Source organism: Carlito syrichta, unplaced genomic scaffold (genome assembly GCF_000164805.1).
Source record: "Carlito syrichta isolate Samal-C Ts95f unplaced genomic scaffold, Tarsius_syrichta-2.0.1 Scaffold305753, whole genome shotgun sequence".
NCBI lineage: Eukaryota > Metazoa > Chordata > Mammalia > Primates > Tarsiidae > Carlito > Carlito syrichta.
In genome coordinates this window covers 95,340-109,097 of record NW_007249849.1, presented here as the reverse complement: position 1 = coordinate 109,097, position 13,758 = coordinate 95,340, and positions in this window count along the sequence as shown.

Sequence of the window (13,758 nt, the reverse complement as noted above, 5' to 3'; positions counted from 1 at the left end):
CTATGACCATACACAAAAGTCAACTCTCAGTGGATCAAAGACCAAAACATAAAACCTCAAACTATAAAAACCTTAGAAAATGTAGGGGACACCCTTATGGATATTGGAACTTGCAACCAATTCCTGATCAGAACCCCAAGTGCCCATGCCACAAGAGTTAAGATAGACAAGTGGGACCTCATCAAACTGAAAAATTTCTGCAAAGTCAAAGAAACCATCAAGAGAGCAGGGAGGCAGCCCACCGACTGGGAAAAAATATTTGCCAACTGTATATCTGACAAAGGCCTAACATCTAGGATCTACAAGAAACTCAAATGTGCTGAAAAGAAAAGAAAAAAAAACAGCCTCATTACAAAGTGGGCAAAACGTATAAATAGGCACTTCTCAAAAGAAGACTTATGAGCAGTCAACAGATACATGAAAAAATGCTCTGCTTCGCTAGTCATCATAGAAATGCAAATTAAAACCACACTGAGATACCACCTAACTCTAGTCAGGATGACCATCATCAAGAACTGAAAAAGCAACAGATGCTGGAGAGGAGGAAGTGAAAAGGGAACACTTCTACATTGTTGGTGGGAATGTAAACTGGTGCAACCTCTGTGGAAAATAGCATGGGGATTCCTAAAAGGTCTAAAAATTGACCTTCCATATGACCCCACAATCCTCCTACTGGGAATATATCTGGAGGAACTTAAATCACTCTATGAAAAAGATACCTGCACATGCATGTTTATTGCAGCATTGTTCACCACAGCAAGAACATGGAACCAACTGTACTGCCCATCGAAAGAGGACTGGATTAAAAAAATGTGGTACATATACATGATGGAATATTATGCAGCCACACAGGACAAAATTACTATCTTCATAGAGTCTGTAATACTGAGTGATCTGTCACAGAAACAAATAACTGACTACCTATGTTCTCACTCATAAGTAGACCCTGAACGATTATCATAATACTATAAGAAAAGGATTGGCAGTAGTGGGAAATTGCTGGGGGAGGGCCAGGATTGGCGGTAGTGGGATTCTGCTGGGAGCGAGGGCACACCTCATCAACAAGAGTGCCTGCATAATGAACATTATATACGTAACCCTGAATTGTACCTCATATCTTTAAACTAAAGTAAAAAAAAATAAGTAAGTAATGAGAGAGGGAAGGAAGGAAGGAAGAAAGAGAGAGAAGGAAGGAAGGAAAGAAGGAAAGAAGGAAGGGAAAAGAAAAGAAAAGGATAATTCATGAACATCTTTTAAAGCTAAAGTAGGAGGAAGACTTGGAAACAAAATGAGGAGGAAAATTGTTGCTGAGATTTGGTGTTTTCTCACCGCTTCTCCTTTGACTGCACAAAGGAAGGACTGGTCCAGACCAACCCTCTACAAATCACTTTATCCTCACATGTCACATCACTTTTGCTCTCACCAGAAAAAGTTTTAAAATGTAGCATTTGTTTTCATTTCATTTTATTGATACACAGCTTGAGAAAATATGAGTATTCAGTCATTACAGCGGCAAGAATCAAACAAACATGTTTAGCATTTTGGTAAACATGTTGCATGACCAAATAGAACTAGTGTGTTTATTTTATTGAAGTTAACAGGAATCCATAACTACCTTTTGCGCTAGGTCAATATTTATAGATTCCTATTATTTATATTTTTTGCCATCAGTATAAATTGTCCTCAGACCTTAAGGGTCAGCAAACTGTAGTTTGGACCAAATCTGGCCCCCCACCAGAACTAAGAATAGTTTTACATATGTCATTTTTTTATTTGTCAAAAGAGTAATATTTGGTTGGGTTTGGTGGCTCATGTCTATAATCTTAGCATATTGGAAGGCCAAGAAAGGAAGATTGCTTGAGCCCAGGATTTCAAGGCCAGCCTGGACAACATTATTGAGACCTTATCTACAAGAAAAAAAAACATAAAGTTAGCTTAGTGTGGTGGTGCATGCCTGTAGTCCCAACTACTCAGGAGGCTGAGGCAGGAGAACCACTTAAGCCTGGGAGTTTGAGGTTACATTGAGCTGTGATTGTGCCATCACAGCCTGGGTGACAGAGTGAGAGCACAACTCACTAGAAAGAAAGAAAGAAAGAAAGAAAGAAAGAAAGAAAGAAAGAAAGAAAGAAAGAAAGGAAGGAAGGAAGGAAGGAAGGAAGGAAGGAAGGAAGGAAGGAAGGAAGGAAGGAAGGAAGGAAGGAAGGAAAGGAGGAAAGAAGGAAAGAAAGAAAGAAAGAAAGAAAGAAAGAAAGAAAGAAAGAAAGAAAGAAAGAAAGAAAGAAAATAAAGAAAAGAAGGAAGGAAGGAAGGAGGAAAGAAAGAGAAAGAAAGAAAGAAAGAAAGAAAAAGAAAGAAAGAAAGAAAGAAAAGAATATTTTATGACATGTGAATACTTACAAAATTCAAATTCCAATGTGCATGAATAAATTTTATAGGACTGTAACCATGCCTAATCATTTATATGGTGTCTGTAGCTTTGTACTAAAATGGCATAATTGAATAGTTGCATTCCAGAACCAAAGAGAGTATGATCCCCAAAGCCAAAAACATTTACTGTCTGGTTCCTTATAGAAGATGATTAGCAAACCCTGCATTAGAATGTTTGGGTACATGAGTTGTTTAAAAATGCATGTTCCCTGGTTCTACCCAGAGGTCCTGATTTTGTACATCAATGTGGAAGACCAAGAGTCTGCATATTTAATAAGTATCTCAGGTGATATTGTAGCAAAATTTCCTAGGAGCATTCTGTGAGAAACATTTTAAAATCCAGATTATATATATAGGAATATGCATGTATGTATGTATGTATATCTATATATATAAATTTCATCAGTAGATATTTCTTTTTAGTAAATAAGTATTCATTATCTCTCTAAGTTATTAAGAGTAATAAGTACATTTAAATAATAAACTATAAACAGGTGTTAAGATATTTAAATATTCTTACTTGTTAAACCTAGAGATGTGTTTGTCCCTTTTTTAAAAATTGACTTCCTAGCCGGGCTCGGTGGCCCAGCCTGTAATCCCGTGCCTTTGGGAGGCTGAGGTGAGTGAATTGCTTGAGCCCGTGGGTTCGAGACCCGCCTGGGCAACTTTGCGAGACCTCATCTCTACAATAAATCAAAAACTAGCCGGGCGTGGTAGTGCGCGCCTATAGTTCCAGCTACTTGGAAGTCTGAGGCGGAAGGATTGCCGGAGCCCAGCAGGTCGAGGCTGCGGTGGCCGGGAGTGGCCACTGCACTCTAGTCTGGGTGACAGAGTGAGACTCCAACTCAAAAAAATAAAAAATAAAAAAATAATTGACTTCCTACATACACTTGGGAAAAAAGAAATCATTCTTTGCAAGTAACCTTTGTCAGAAATAATAATTCTCTTCTTCTCCAATCTAGCTCAAATTTAAATGTTTGAACAAAAAGGACAAAACGAAGAATAAGAGAGAAAAGAACATTTCCATAACAATGGGCAGAGACTGACTCTACCCAGGAAGCACGTGTGACAGCAAGTGCCATATTGAAGTGTACAAAACTCTCTGCTTCAAGTTTCAATTTTAAGACACTTTTAGGTTGTCACAGTTTTTCTTCATGGATAAAATTTCCTGAATATTGGGGAGATACATCACCAGGAAATGGCTCCTTCACAGTTTCTCTGCAGATTAGGGATAACGTGAAGAGCGTATGTATGCACAAACTAAAAGGAACAAAACCATGTCAGGTTTAAAATTTTAACTTCAACCTATAAATAAGTCTCAGTACAATTATGAATTTTTTTTAAATAGTAAGATGAATATGATAAAGTTAAAGCATATTGTGAATTGTGATTCAGCCAGTTGTATTGGGATTCCGATTTGAGGCCTATCTCAGTTATTGGTGTTTCTGCCCTAATTCCTTTGGGACATCTTAATTTCTTAGTTCTCAGTGTATAGAATGTGATTCATTCTATAACCTGGCTCAGTTCCATTCTTCTAGGAAAATAACCTTTCCCAAGTAGAGTGTCTATACAACAGCATCCTCTGACCACGTAAAAAACATGTTTGGGAGCTTCGTTGACTGGCTCTTTTTCTAACCTCAATGGCTACCATTTCTGTTTAGCATTTTGTCTCAGCCTCTCTCCTTTATCTCCACACAGATCCCTCTTCTTGGCCCCCATCTATTCCCTCTTGGCTCTATTCTGCTTCTGTCTCCTCTGACTTGCAGATTCAGTTGGAATTCTTGTGATGACATCAGTCTTGACTGTCCCAAGGCTCTAGATTCCTTTCTCATCAGTCCTGGTCTCAAGATAAGAACCCATGAGGGGAGACTCCAATAATACTTCCAAGGCCTTCAATTCATGCATTTCTAAATGCAGAAAAGAGTGAACCCACACCCCTGGGAGATGCAGGAATAAAGCCTCCACTAGCCTGTAAGAGGCATTTATACTCTTATGTCAGTTAGTACAGGATGACTAAGGGACTGGTATCTGTATAGATGTGGTGCCATTTGCCGTGGAAAACTTGAACGTCTATGTGAGATAGCTCTGACCAAACCACTGCCATAATTGAAACAGAGCTCCTAAGTCCCTTAATTTTCTTAGTAGCATTTGGGCAGATGGGAAAGGGGGATTGGAACATTCATGATCTCTTAGTGAAGGATAAGAGTCAAGGTCATTGAGGGGTGTCTTTTGCCTCCTCTACTGTCTGGAGTGATGATGCCCCCCCCCCCCCCCCATCTATTTCACAGTCAAGGCCAAGTCAAGGCTTAGCTTGAACTCTGATCTCTCTTATCCCCAGATTCTGTATCTACTGAGGGTATCTGGATCCGACTTTGGCCCTCATTGGTGTCCTAGATGCCTTGTCTCTAGCATGTCTTGGTCGACAAGTTCTCCCAGAGTCTTTGCTGAAGGACAGCCTTCCATCTTAACACAGATGGCCCCCGCAGAGTTCAGGTATCTTCTAAGTAATCCATTAGGGAAACTGGGGACTTCATTTATATCATCTCTAGAAACCAAAACGGACACAGAATACCTCATTTTCAATATCTCTGTTATGGGTTGAATTGCATCCCCCCAAAAAAGATATGCTGAGGTCCTGACCCCGAGTACTTGTGAATGTGAATTTATTTGAATATGAGATCTTTGCATAATCAAGTTAAGATTGATCACGGGGTGGATTTTAAGTCCGCAGCATGGGAGTCCTCACAAGAGGAGAATGCCATGTGATGATAGAGACAGAGACTGGGGTGACATAGTCACAGGCCAAGGAACGGCAGAACTTGATGATCACGGCCAGAAACTAGGAAGAGGCCAAGAAATATTCTCCCCAGAGTCACAGAGGGAGCGTGGCCCTGCTGATACCTTGATTTCGGACTTCTGGCGTCCAGAAATGTGAGAATAAATTTCTTTTGTTCCAAATCACCCAGTTTATAGCACTGTCTCATGGCATTAGTTTCCTAGATTAGGAAACTAATCTAGGACGTTTCAAATTTTAATCCTTCAGGAATTAAAATACAGCTAGGCCCTTGACAGCACCACATTGTCTCACATTTTCTGTTCCTTCTCCTTAGCTCCTTTGTCTCTTTCCAATAGCCCCAACCTCTCTGCCAAGGCACATATACAAACATCCCTGGGAATTCACTCTGTTCTCTGCAGCATGCAACATTTCCAGGAGCAACCCGGCTTTCCTCTGCTTTTTTATTCCCCATATTGGAGACACATCAATAAAGCCACACGTATAAGTTCATTACTAATCAAGATACTGGCATAAGCTTATTGAACACAGTATCATTATCTACGTAACTGCTAAGAAGATTTAGAAAAAAATAATATATTAACCTAAGATATTTATTGGCCTCAAACTTAGGATATAAGATGGACACACATGAGAGAATGTGAAACAAGCCAACGCAGTTGTATAACCAAGGGCTAGGTGATATGATTTTGCCTGGAAACACCTGAGAGCCAGGAGGTCACAGGCGACACTGACTGGAAGAGGGGATATTTGCAGAAAGATGAAACAAAACACAAGATCAAATAGGAGTACATCTGGGAAGAATGAAGGAATCAACAGTCAGGGAGAGGCCAATCAATGGACAATATTCAAAGCTAAGGAATTAACTTTAGATTTCAGGTAGTAGAAGAAGAAAAATAAAATCCTGTCTAGAGACAGGCATTTGGAGAAAGATTGCTCCACTTCACAACGTTCTGCAGTCCCTCTCTTGAAATTCTTCACCAGTTTAACTTTGAAATCATGTTTTGTGGCCATGAACGGTGGCACGTGCCTGTAGCCCTAGCTACTTAGGAGGCTGAGGTAGGAGGATCACTTGAGCCCAGGAGTCCCAGGCTGCAGTGAGCTATGACTGTGACACTGCACTTCAGCCAGCTATGAGCAAGACCCTGTCTCTATCAATCAATCAATAAGAAATTATGTTTTGTAAATGAAGTTCACTGGGACAGTGGAGCATGCACCAGGGCTTGGAACCACCTACCTCCTCCCGACCTTCTAGAATGTTTTCCCATTCACCAGTTTCCTGCCTTCTGACACCTCAGCCCTTCCAGTCTCTATCTCCCCACTTGTACCCCGAGATCCCTGCCACTTCCAGCTGGAGAGTGACTGGGTCGTGGCGGCATGGGCCGAACCAAGTACCCCATCACTGATTGCTCCCAGTGGGGATCTGGATGTGATGTGGGTGTGCTGATGCCAGGCAAGAGCCACATCGAGTGAGATTCTGGCTATTCTCTCCCTGGACTGTCTACATGGCCCAAGCAGCAGGTGACTCAAGGGACCTCTTGCCCCCTGATTCAGGTGTTGAGAATGCCCAGTGTTGGAACAGGCCATGGTGGCAGGGCTCATTGGCTTTACCCACTGGGACCCTCAAAGTGATGAGGAGGGGAAATTGATCTCCCCAATCCACCAGGGCCTGGTCAGTGATGTAGCTGGCCCTGTTTGGAGTGGAGTGAACACCTGTTTTGTTCGCTTTTTATTTCCAAATATAATTTGAGTCAAATCACTAGAGTGAACTAGCCTTGAGGATGGTGTAGTAGGTGTGAAGAAGATCCTGGAAACCCAGAGAAGAGGCAGATATAAAAAAGATGTTGACAGGAGAGGCCGTGAAGAGGGAGCCAAGATCAAAGTGCTACAGGAGTCCTCTTGTATGCCTCCAGACCGAAAATCAACTTTTGGGTAATAATAGTAATATGTTCTGCTTTTATTTTATTTTATTTATTTTTTGAGTTAGGCTCTCAGTTCGTTGCCTAGGCTGAAGTGCAGTGACACACCATGGCCACTGCAGCCTCAACCTGCTGGGCTCAGGCGATCCTTCCACCTCAGCTTTCTAAGTAGCTGGAAATAAAAGCATGCATTACCATGCCCAGCTAATTTTTTGATTTATTATAGAAACGAGGTTTCACCAAGTTGCCCAGGCTGGTCTCGAATCCCTGAGCTCAGACAATCCTTTGGCCTCAGCCTCCCAAAGGCTATGATTACAGGCTGGAGCCACCATACACAGCTGTTCTGCTTTTAGATAAGAGTTACTATTGCTATTATTGATTAGGTGTACAAATTATTTTAGGAACTACAGACAGGTAAAGTTGTAATTGCTTTTTTCAGATTATTTTCATCACACACTTGCAGCAATCACCATCTGCATACTTAAAAGAAGACTAAAAAATTCCATAGATGATCTCTAGTTCCTCTAATAATAATCTACTATCCTTTCTCCTGATTTTTAAATTTACTTTGTTTTCTCTTAATGATCAATTTAAAAAACTTTTTTTTTGTAGGCCACACATGGTGACTCACGCCTGTAATCTCAGCACTTTGGGAGACTAAGGCGGGAGGATTGCTTGATTCCAGGAATTCAAGACCAGCCAGGGCAGCATAGTGAGACCTTGTCTATACAGAAAATCAAAAACTTAGCCAGGTGTGGTGGCACGCACCTCTAGTCCCAGCTATTCGGGAGGCTGAGGCAGAGGGATCACCTGAGCCAAGGAGGTCAAGGCTAGAGTAAGTCATGATTATGCCACTGCACCCTAGCTTGGGCCACAGAATGAGACCCCAACTCATTATGCAACCACAAAGAAGGACAAAATTACGAACTTCGCAACAACTTGGATGTACTTAGAGTCTATAATACTGAGTGATCTATCACAGAAAAAAAAGAACAGAGTATCACATGTTCTCACTCATAAGCAGACCTTGAACAACTATCCTAATACTATAAGAAAGGGATCAGCAGTAATGGGAAACTGCCAGGGGATGGAGGGGCACACCTCATCAACAAAGGTACCTGCATAATGAACATTTGTATACCTAACCCTGGATTGTACCCCACATATTTAAAATTAAATTTTTTTTTAAATGGGTGACTTAGAAACTTACAAGCAAACTTGGAAAATACTGAAGTTAAACTTGTTTCAGTTTAAGTCACCAACAAGCACCTATTTTATTGTTATATGGTGCTTGCGTGTGTGTGTTTAACCGAGAGTTGTGCGCTGCAGTTGTAGACCACATTCTGAGCCTGATTTTCTGAAATCTGTGAGAGAAGAGAACACATTTGAAAGTGTTACTTGACTTTGACTGTGGAGAAGAAAAGGACAGACCAAGTCATGATCCAAATCAAATAGAAATAATAACAACACAAACGATTTTCCTTCCCCTGTGGTCTACCTGGCTATGGGGAACATCTGGCTTTTTCCTAAAAAACTAGAAGAAAAAAAAAAAGTAAGTCAGAGAGAAAATGATCTACCCCTGGGTCCTAATTTTTGGAATTTCTTGTCCTTAGGGACATAATTTCTAAATGATTTACTGGGCATTTATTTGGACAACTACCAAGTCGGCTCAATTTTCTAAGAAAATAAAACCATCCCCAGAAAACTATAACGCAGGAAAGAACTCTTTTATGATGTTACTTTAGTAGTAATGAATATCTGTTACTAAATCACCTGGCTTTAGCAGGTTTCAAGTATCGGTATGAACTTCGAAATTGTGAGCACTGCCCACATTCACGGGTGAGAAAATGCGATCCTCCATGACACTGGGAAATGTCTAAAAAATGTATCCAATTTACATTCCAATAATCCCATGCATATTCTGTGTACTAGTTCCATGCCAGTCCAGCATCCCATATGTGTGTATGTGTATTGGATTTGCTGAATTATTTCGTTTTCATGCCAAATAATTGTAAGATATATTGCGTGTTTATTATGCGCTAATCTCTTTAATCCTTTTAAATTGATCACCCACTGAATTCTTATGACACCCCTGCAGGTAGGTGCTATTGTTAGATACATTCTATACAAGGGAGAGAGTGGACTCACAGAGCCATGGGGAAAAGAGTCAGTGTTTAAAGCCAAGGTTATTTGTCTTCCAAGTGCATACACTTAACTAGGTTTATGATAGAATACAGGTACAGCCAAAGGCGATTACGGTGCTTGAAAGGGACAGTTAAAGTAACACACACACACAGAACATAGATTCCAATAAATTCTATTAAGCCATGTACTGAATTCTCTCTATAATGGTGAAAAGGAAAAGAAAAAAAGAAAAACCATAAGCAAATCTCACTTTCCCATTATTTTCTGTTACAGACTCCTTTCCCTCATTCGTTCAACTCCTATTTTGCTACAAAACATCTTATAACAAAGTGCTTGTGACAGGTTTTTTTCTCCCCTAGGGTCCAGATATGGAACTTTTTTTTTTTTTTTTTTTTGAGTTGGAGTCTCACTCTGTCACCCAGACTGGAGTGCAGTGGCCGCTCCCAGCCACCGCAGCCTCGACCTGCTGGGCTCCGGCGATCCTTCCGCCTCAGCCTTCCGAGTAGCTGGAATTACAGGTGTGCGCTACCATGCCCAGCTAATTTTTTGATTTATTGTAGAGATGAGGGCTCGCCAAGTTGCCCAGGTGGGTCTCGAACCCGCGGGCTTAGGCAATCCTCTCACCTCAGCCTCCCAAAGTGCTGGAATTACGGGCTGAGCCACCAAGCCCGGCTTGGAATATTTTTTAATAGGGGAAGACACCTTAATTTGTACATTTTTTTATGATTACTTTTTTTTGAAAGCAGGATTTATTGAGAGAACAGAAAAACTCCCACAGTGGGAAGGGACCCGAAGGGGTTGCCCAATTTGGACGTTTACATCATGAGTAAAATTTATATTACACTTAAAAAGATAAAAATAAGTCATATGGAAATTTTAATAGACAAAAACTACTGGGGAATTTTGGTTTATTTGTTTGCGGGGGGAGGTAGTTGTTTTTGTTTATTGAGTCAGGGTCTCACTCTGCTGCCCAGGCTGGAATGCAGTGGCACGATCATGGCTTAACGCAACCTCAACTTCCTGAGCACAAATCATCCTTCCACCTCGGTCTCCAGAGTAGCTGGGACTGCAGGTGCATGTAACCACGCCCAGTTAACATTTTTATTTTTTGTAGAGACGAGGTCTTTCTATGTTGCATAGGCTAGTCTCAAACTCCTGTACTAAAGCAATCCTCCTGCCTTTGCCTCCCAAAGTGCTGGGATTACAGGCATGAGCCACCACATCCAGCCAACAAAAACCAGTGTTTTGTTTTAAGAATGAGTTTGTTTTTAGTGAAAGTAATACACAGCATGTTTTTAATGTTAAAAACAAACAAGCAAAAAGCAGGTACTTATGGGCTTACAACGAAAAACCGGGTTTTCCGATTCCCCCAGTCCATCCCATCCCAATAGCCTGGCTTCCCACAGATGAGTTGTTGGAAGCATTTACCTCTTTCATATTTCTGTGGGTTATTTTCACGTCACTGAGTAGTATGACCATAGTGCTGCTTAAGTCATCAGTTTTAAGCATAATCAATTTAGGTGGCAACCCGTTTAAGCATGCCTTGTCACTCGCATGTACAGCACCGTCCACTGCAGACCAGTTGAAAATAAAAGTCCATTTTGAAACTAGAGGGAAGGACATGTCCTCAGTAACTAACTGCTATTTGCATGGCCTCAAAAACGAGGAATGTGACCTCTGGCCTCTCCCAATAATGAAGGCCGCTTAACAGTCCTTCGGGGAAGGCCTGGACGCAGAACACCAAAAGGATCCTCATGGAAATCCTTTTTCTTTCTACATTGTTTTAACCCATACCCTTTTGCTTGGCTGGATAATCCAGGACTTTTAAAATTCCGGGGCATTGTATGTGCCGGCTGAGAAATACTACACCAACCCAGCGGCTCCAGGAAGTCGTCTTAAGGAATCAAGCATATTTTGTAAACAAACAACTAGCTTTGGATTTAACACAAATACACATAAGCCACCCCTTGTTTGTGTTTGCTAATGGTCTTCGGGATTTGGGCCCAAGGTCTTAGTTAAAACCTCAATTTAGCCAAAATTAGTATATGCTAAAAGCAATCACGTCGTTTCTTCATTTACAAAGTGATATTTTTTTTAAAAAGTAGAATGTCTTATCTCAGTGAACCTACTAAAGAATAATGCTAAACATCTTTTTTAAAAAGTGGGGCATGATTTTAGAAACAGAAACAGGGAAGTGTAGATGGACAAGTCTCAAAATAGCTGGGTTTGCTGAGTAGTTCCCAGGACTTATTCTTGGAAACCTTGGGATTATTTATATGATCTTAAAATACTCTTAATGGTCCTGAGACATGACAAAACCTCAGCAGTTTTGGTTTGAGAACCAACATAACAATCAGAAATTTTTCGGCTGTATTTTATGATATTATTTAAGCAGGAAAAACAATTAATGCATGATTGACCTGTCTACACACATTCAGGCAGACATAGATTGAGTGGCCCAGGCATGGTGAGATAGAGATAGAGATGGGGATGATAGAGATAGAGATAGAGATAGAGATAGAGATAGGGATAGGGATAGGGATAGGGATAGGAATGGAATAGCGAGACATGAGATAGAGACAAGAAATAGAGATATATATAGAGAGAGAGGAGATAGAGGATGAGAGAGACAGAAACAGAGACAGAGAGATAGCAATAGAGAGATAGCGATGAGATAGCGATAGATCTAGAAATAGTTATGCCAGGCTCAGTGGTTCAGCCTGTAATCCCTGCACTTTGGGAGGCCGAGACCAGTGGATTGTCTGAACCCGTGGGTTCGAGACCTGCCTGAGGAACTTGGCGAGACCTTATCTTTACAATACATCAAAAATTAGTCAGGTGTGGTAGCACCTGCCTGTAGTATCAGCTATTGGAAGGCTGAGGTGGAAGGATCACTAGAACCCAGCAGGTCAAGGCTGTGGTGGATGGGAGCATGCCACTGAACTCCAGTATGGGCGACAAAATGAGACTCCAACTTTAAAAAAAAAAAAGAGAGAGATACAGAGATAGATACAGAGATAGAAGTAGAAAGATTAAGATAGAAATAGAGAGACAGAGATAAAGATACATAGACATAGAAGAATAGAGAGATAAAGATGAGATAGAGACACACACACACACAGAGAGAGAGAGAGAAAGAGAGAAATAGCATATCCAATACTTGTCCAAAAGAAAATGACAAGGAATCTTTGGGTCTGTCACCATCCATGTTATCTTTCATATGATGAAGAATGTAAACTTCCAGCATTTCAGACAAGTCAGGGCACGAAAGCCTTGAAATAAGCTTATACTCTGTTTACCAATTTTTTTCCCCTGAACTTGTCTGCAATAAAAATCCAGTTTATCTATTTCACATCTGTCAAACATAAATGCCATTATCACAGAATCAGGAAAATCATTGTTTAAAAAATATCGTCGAATACTTATTCATTATATGGTTACCCATGAAAGCAGAGACATTAACAAGTCTCTGTTCCTGAGCAATCTTGACTACATGTACACAATTCTTACAGAATAGCCAACTAAAAGCTGGGTTCAGTGGCTCACCCCTGTAATTCCAGCAATTTGGTAGGCAAGGTGGAAGGATTGCTTGAGCCCAGGAGTTCAAGATCAGACTGGGTAACATAGCAAAACCTTGTCTCTACAAAACAATAAAAATAAAATAGCTAAGAGTGGTAGCACTTGCCTGTGGTCCCAGCACTTGGAAGGCTAAAGTGGAAGGATCACCTGAGCCTGGGAGTCTGAGGCTGTGCAGTAAGCCATGATGTGCTACTACACTCCAACCTGGGTGACAGAGTAAGACCCCAAATACATAAGCCAGAATAGCCAACTGAGGTATCCTAGAGACAAGAACCAGTGATGAAAGGCATTCACATATAAGATTAAAAAGAGACTCCAATGGAGGCAATGAGGACTCTCTTCAGCCAAAAATAATGTCGAATTAGCTCATTGAAAATCACAGGCCTAGTGTGGTGACTCATCCTTATAATCCCAGCACTTTGAGAGGCCTAGGTGAGAGGATTGCCTGAGCCTACAGGTTTGAGACCAGCCTTAGCAACTTGGAGAAACCTCATCTGTACAATAAATCAAATGGAGGGAAGGAAGGAAGGAAGGAAGGAAGGAAGGAAGGAAGGAAGGAAGGAAGGAAGAAAAGTAGCTGGGCATGACTGCAAGTGCCTGTAGTTTCAGATACTTGGAATGCTGAGGCGGAAGGATCACCTGAGCCCAGCAGGTCGAGGCTGTGAGTGTGCCACTGCACTCCAGCCTGGGTAACAGAGTGAGACTCCAACTCAAAAAAGTAAAAAATAAATAAATAAATAAAAATTTTTAAAAAAAGAAAGTCACAGAGAGCACCCTGCTTTTCTCAGTCAGAACAAAGTATAACAGATATTATCGCCCGACACATTTATAGTTTTCTTTTGTACTTTTAAACACATGATATCATGTGGGAAAAATGATGTAATAATTGTCATC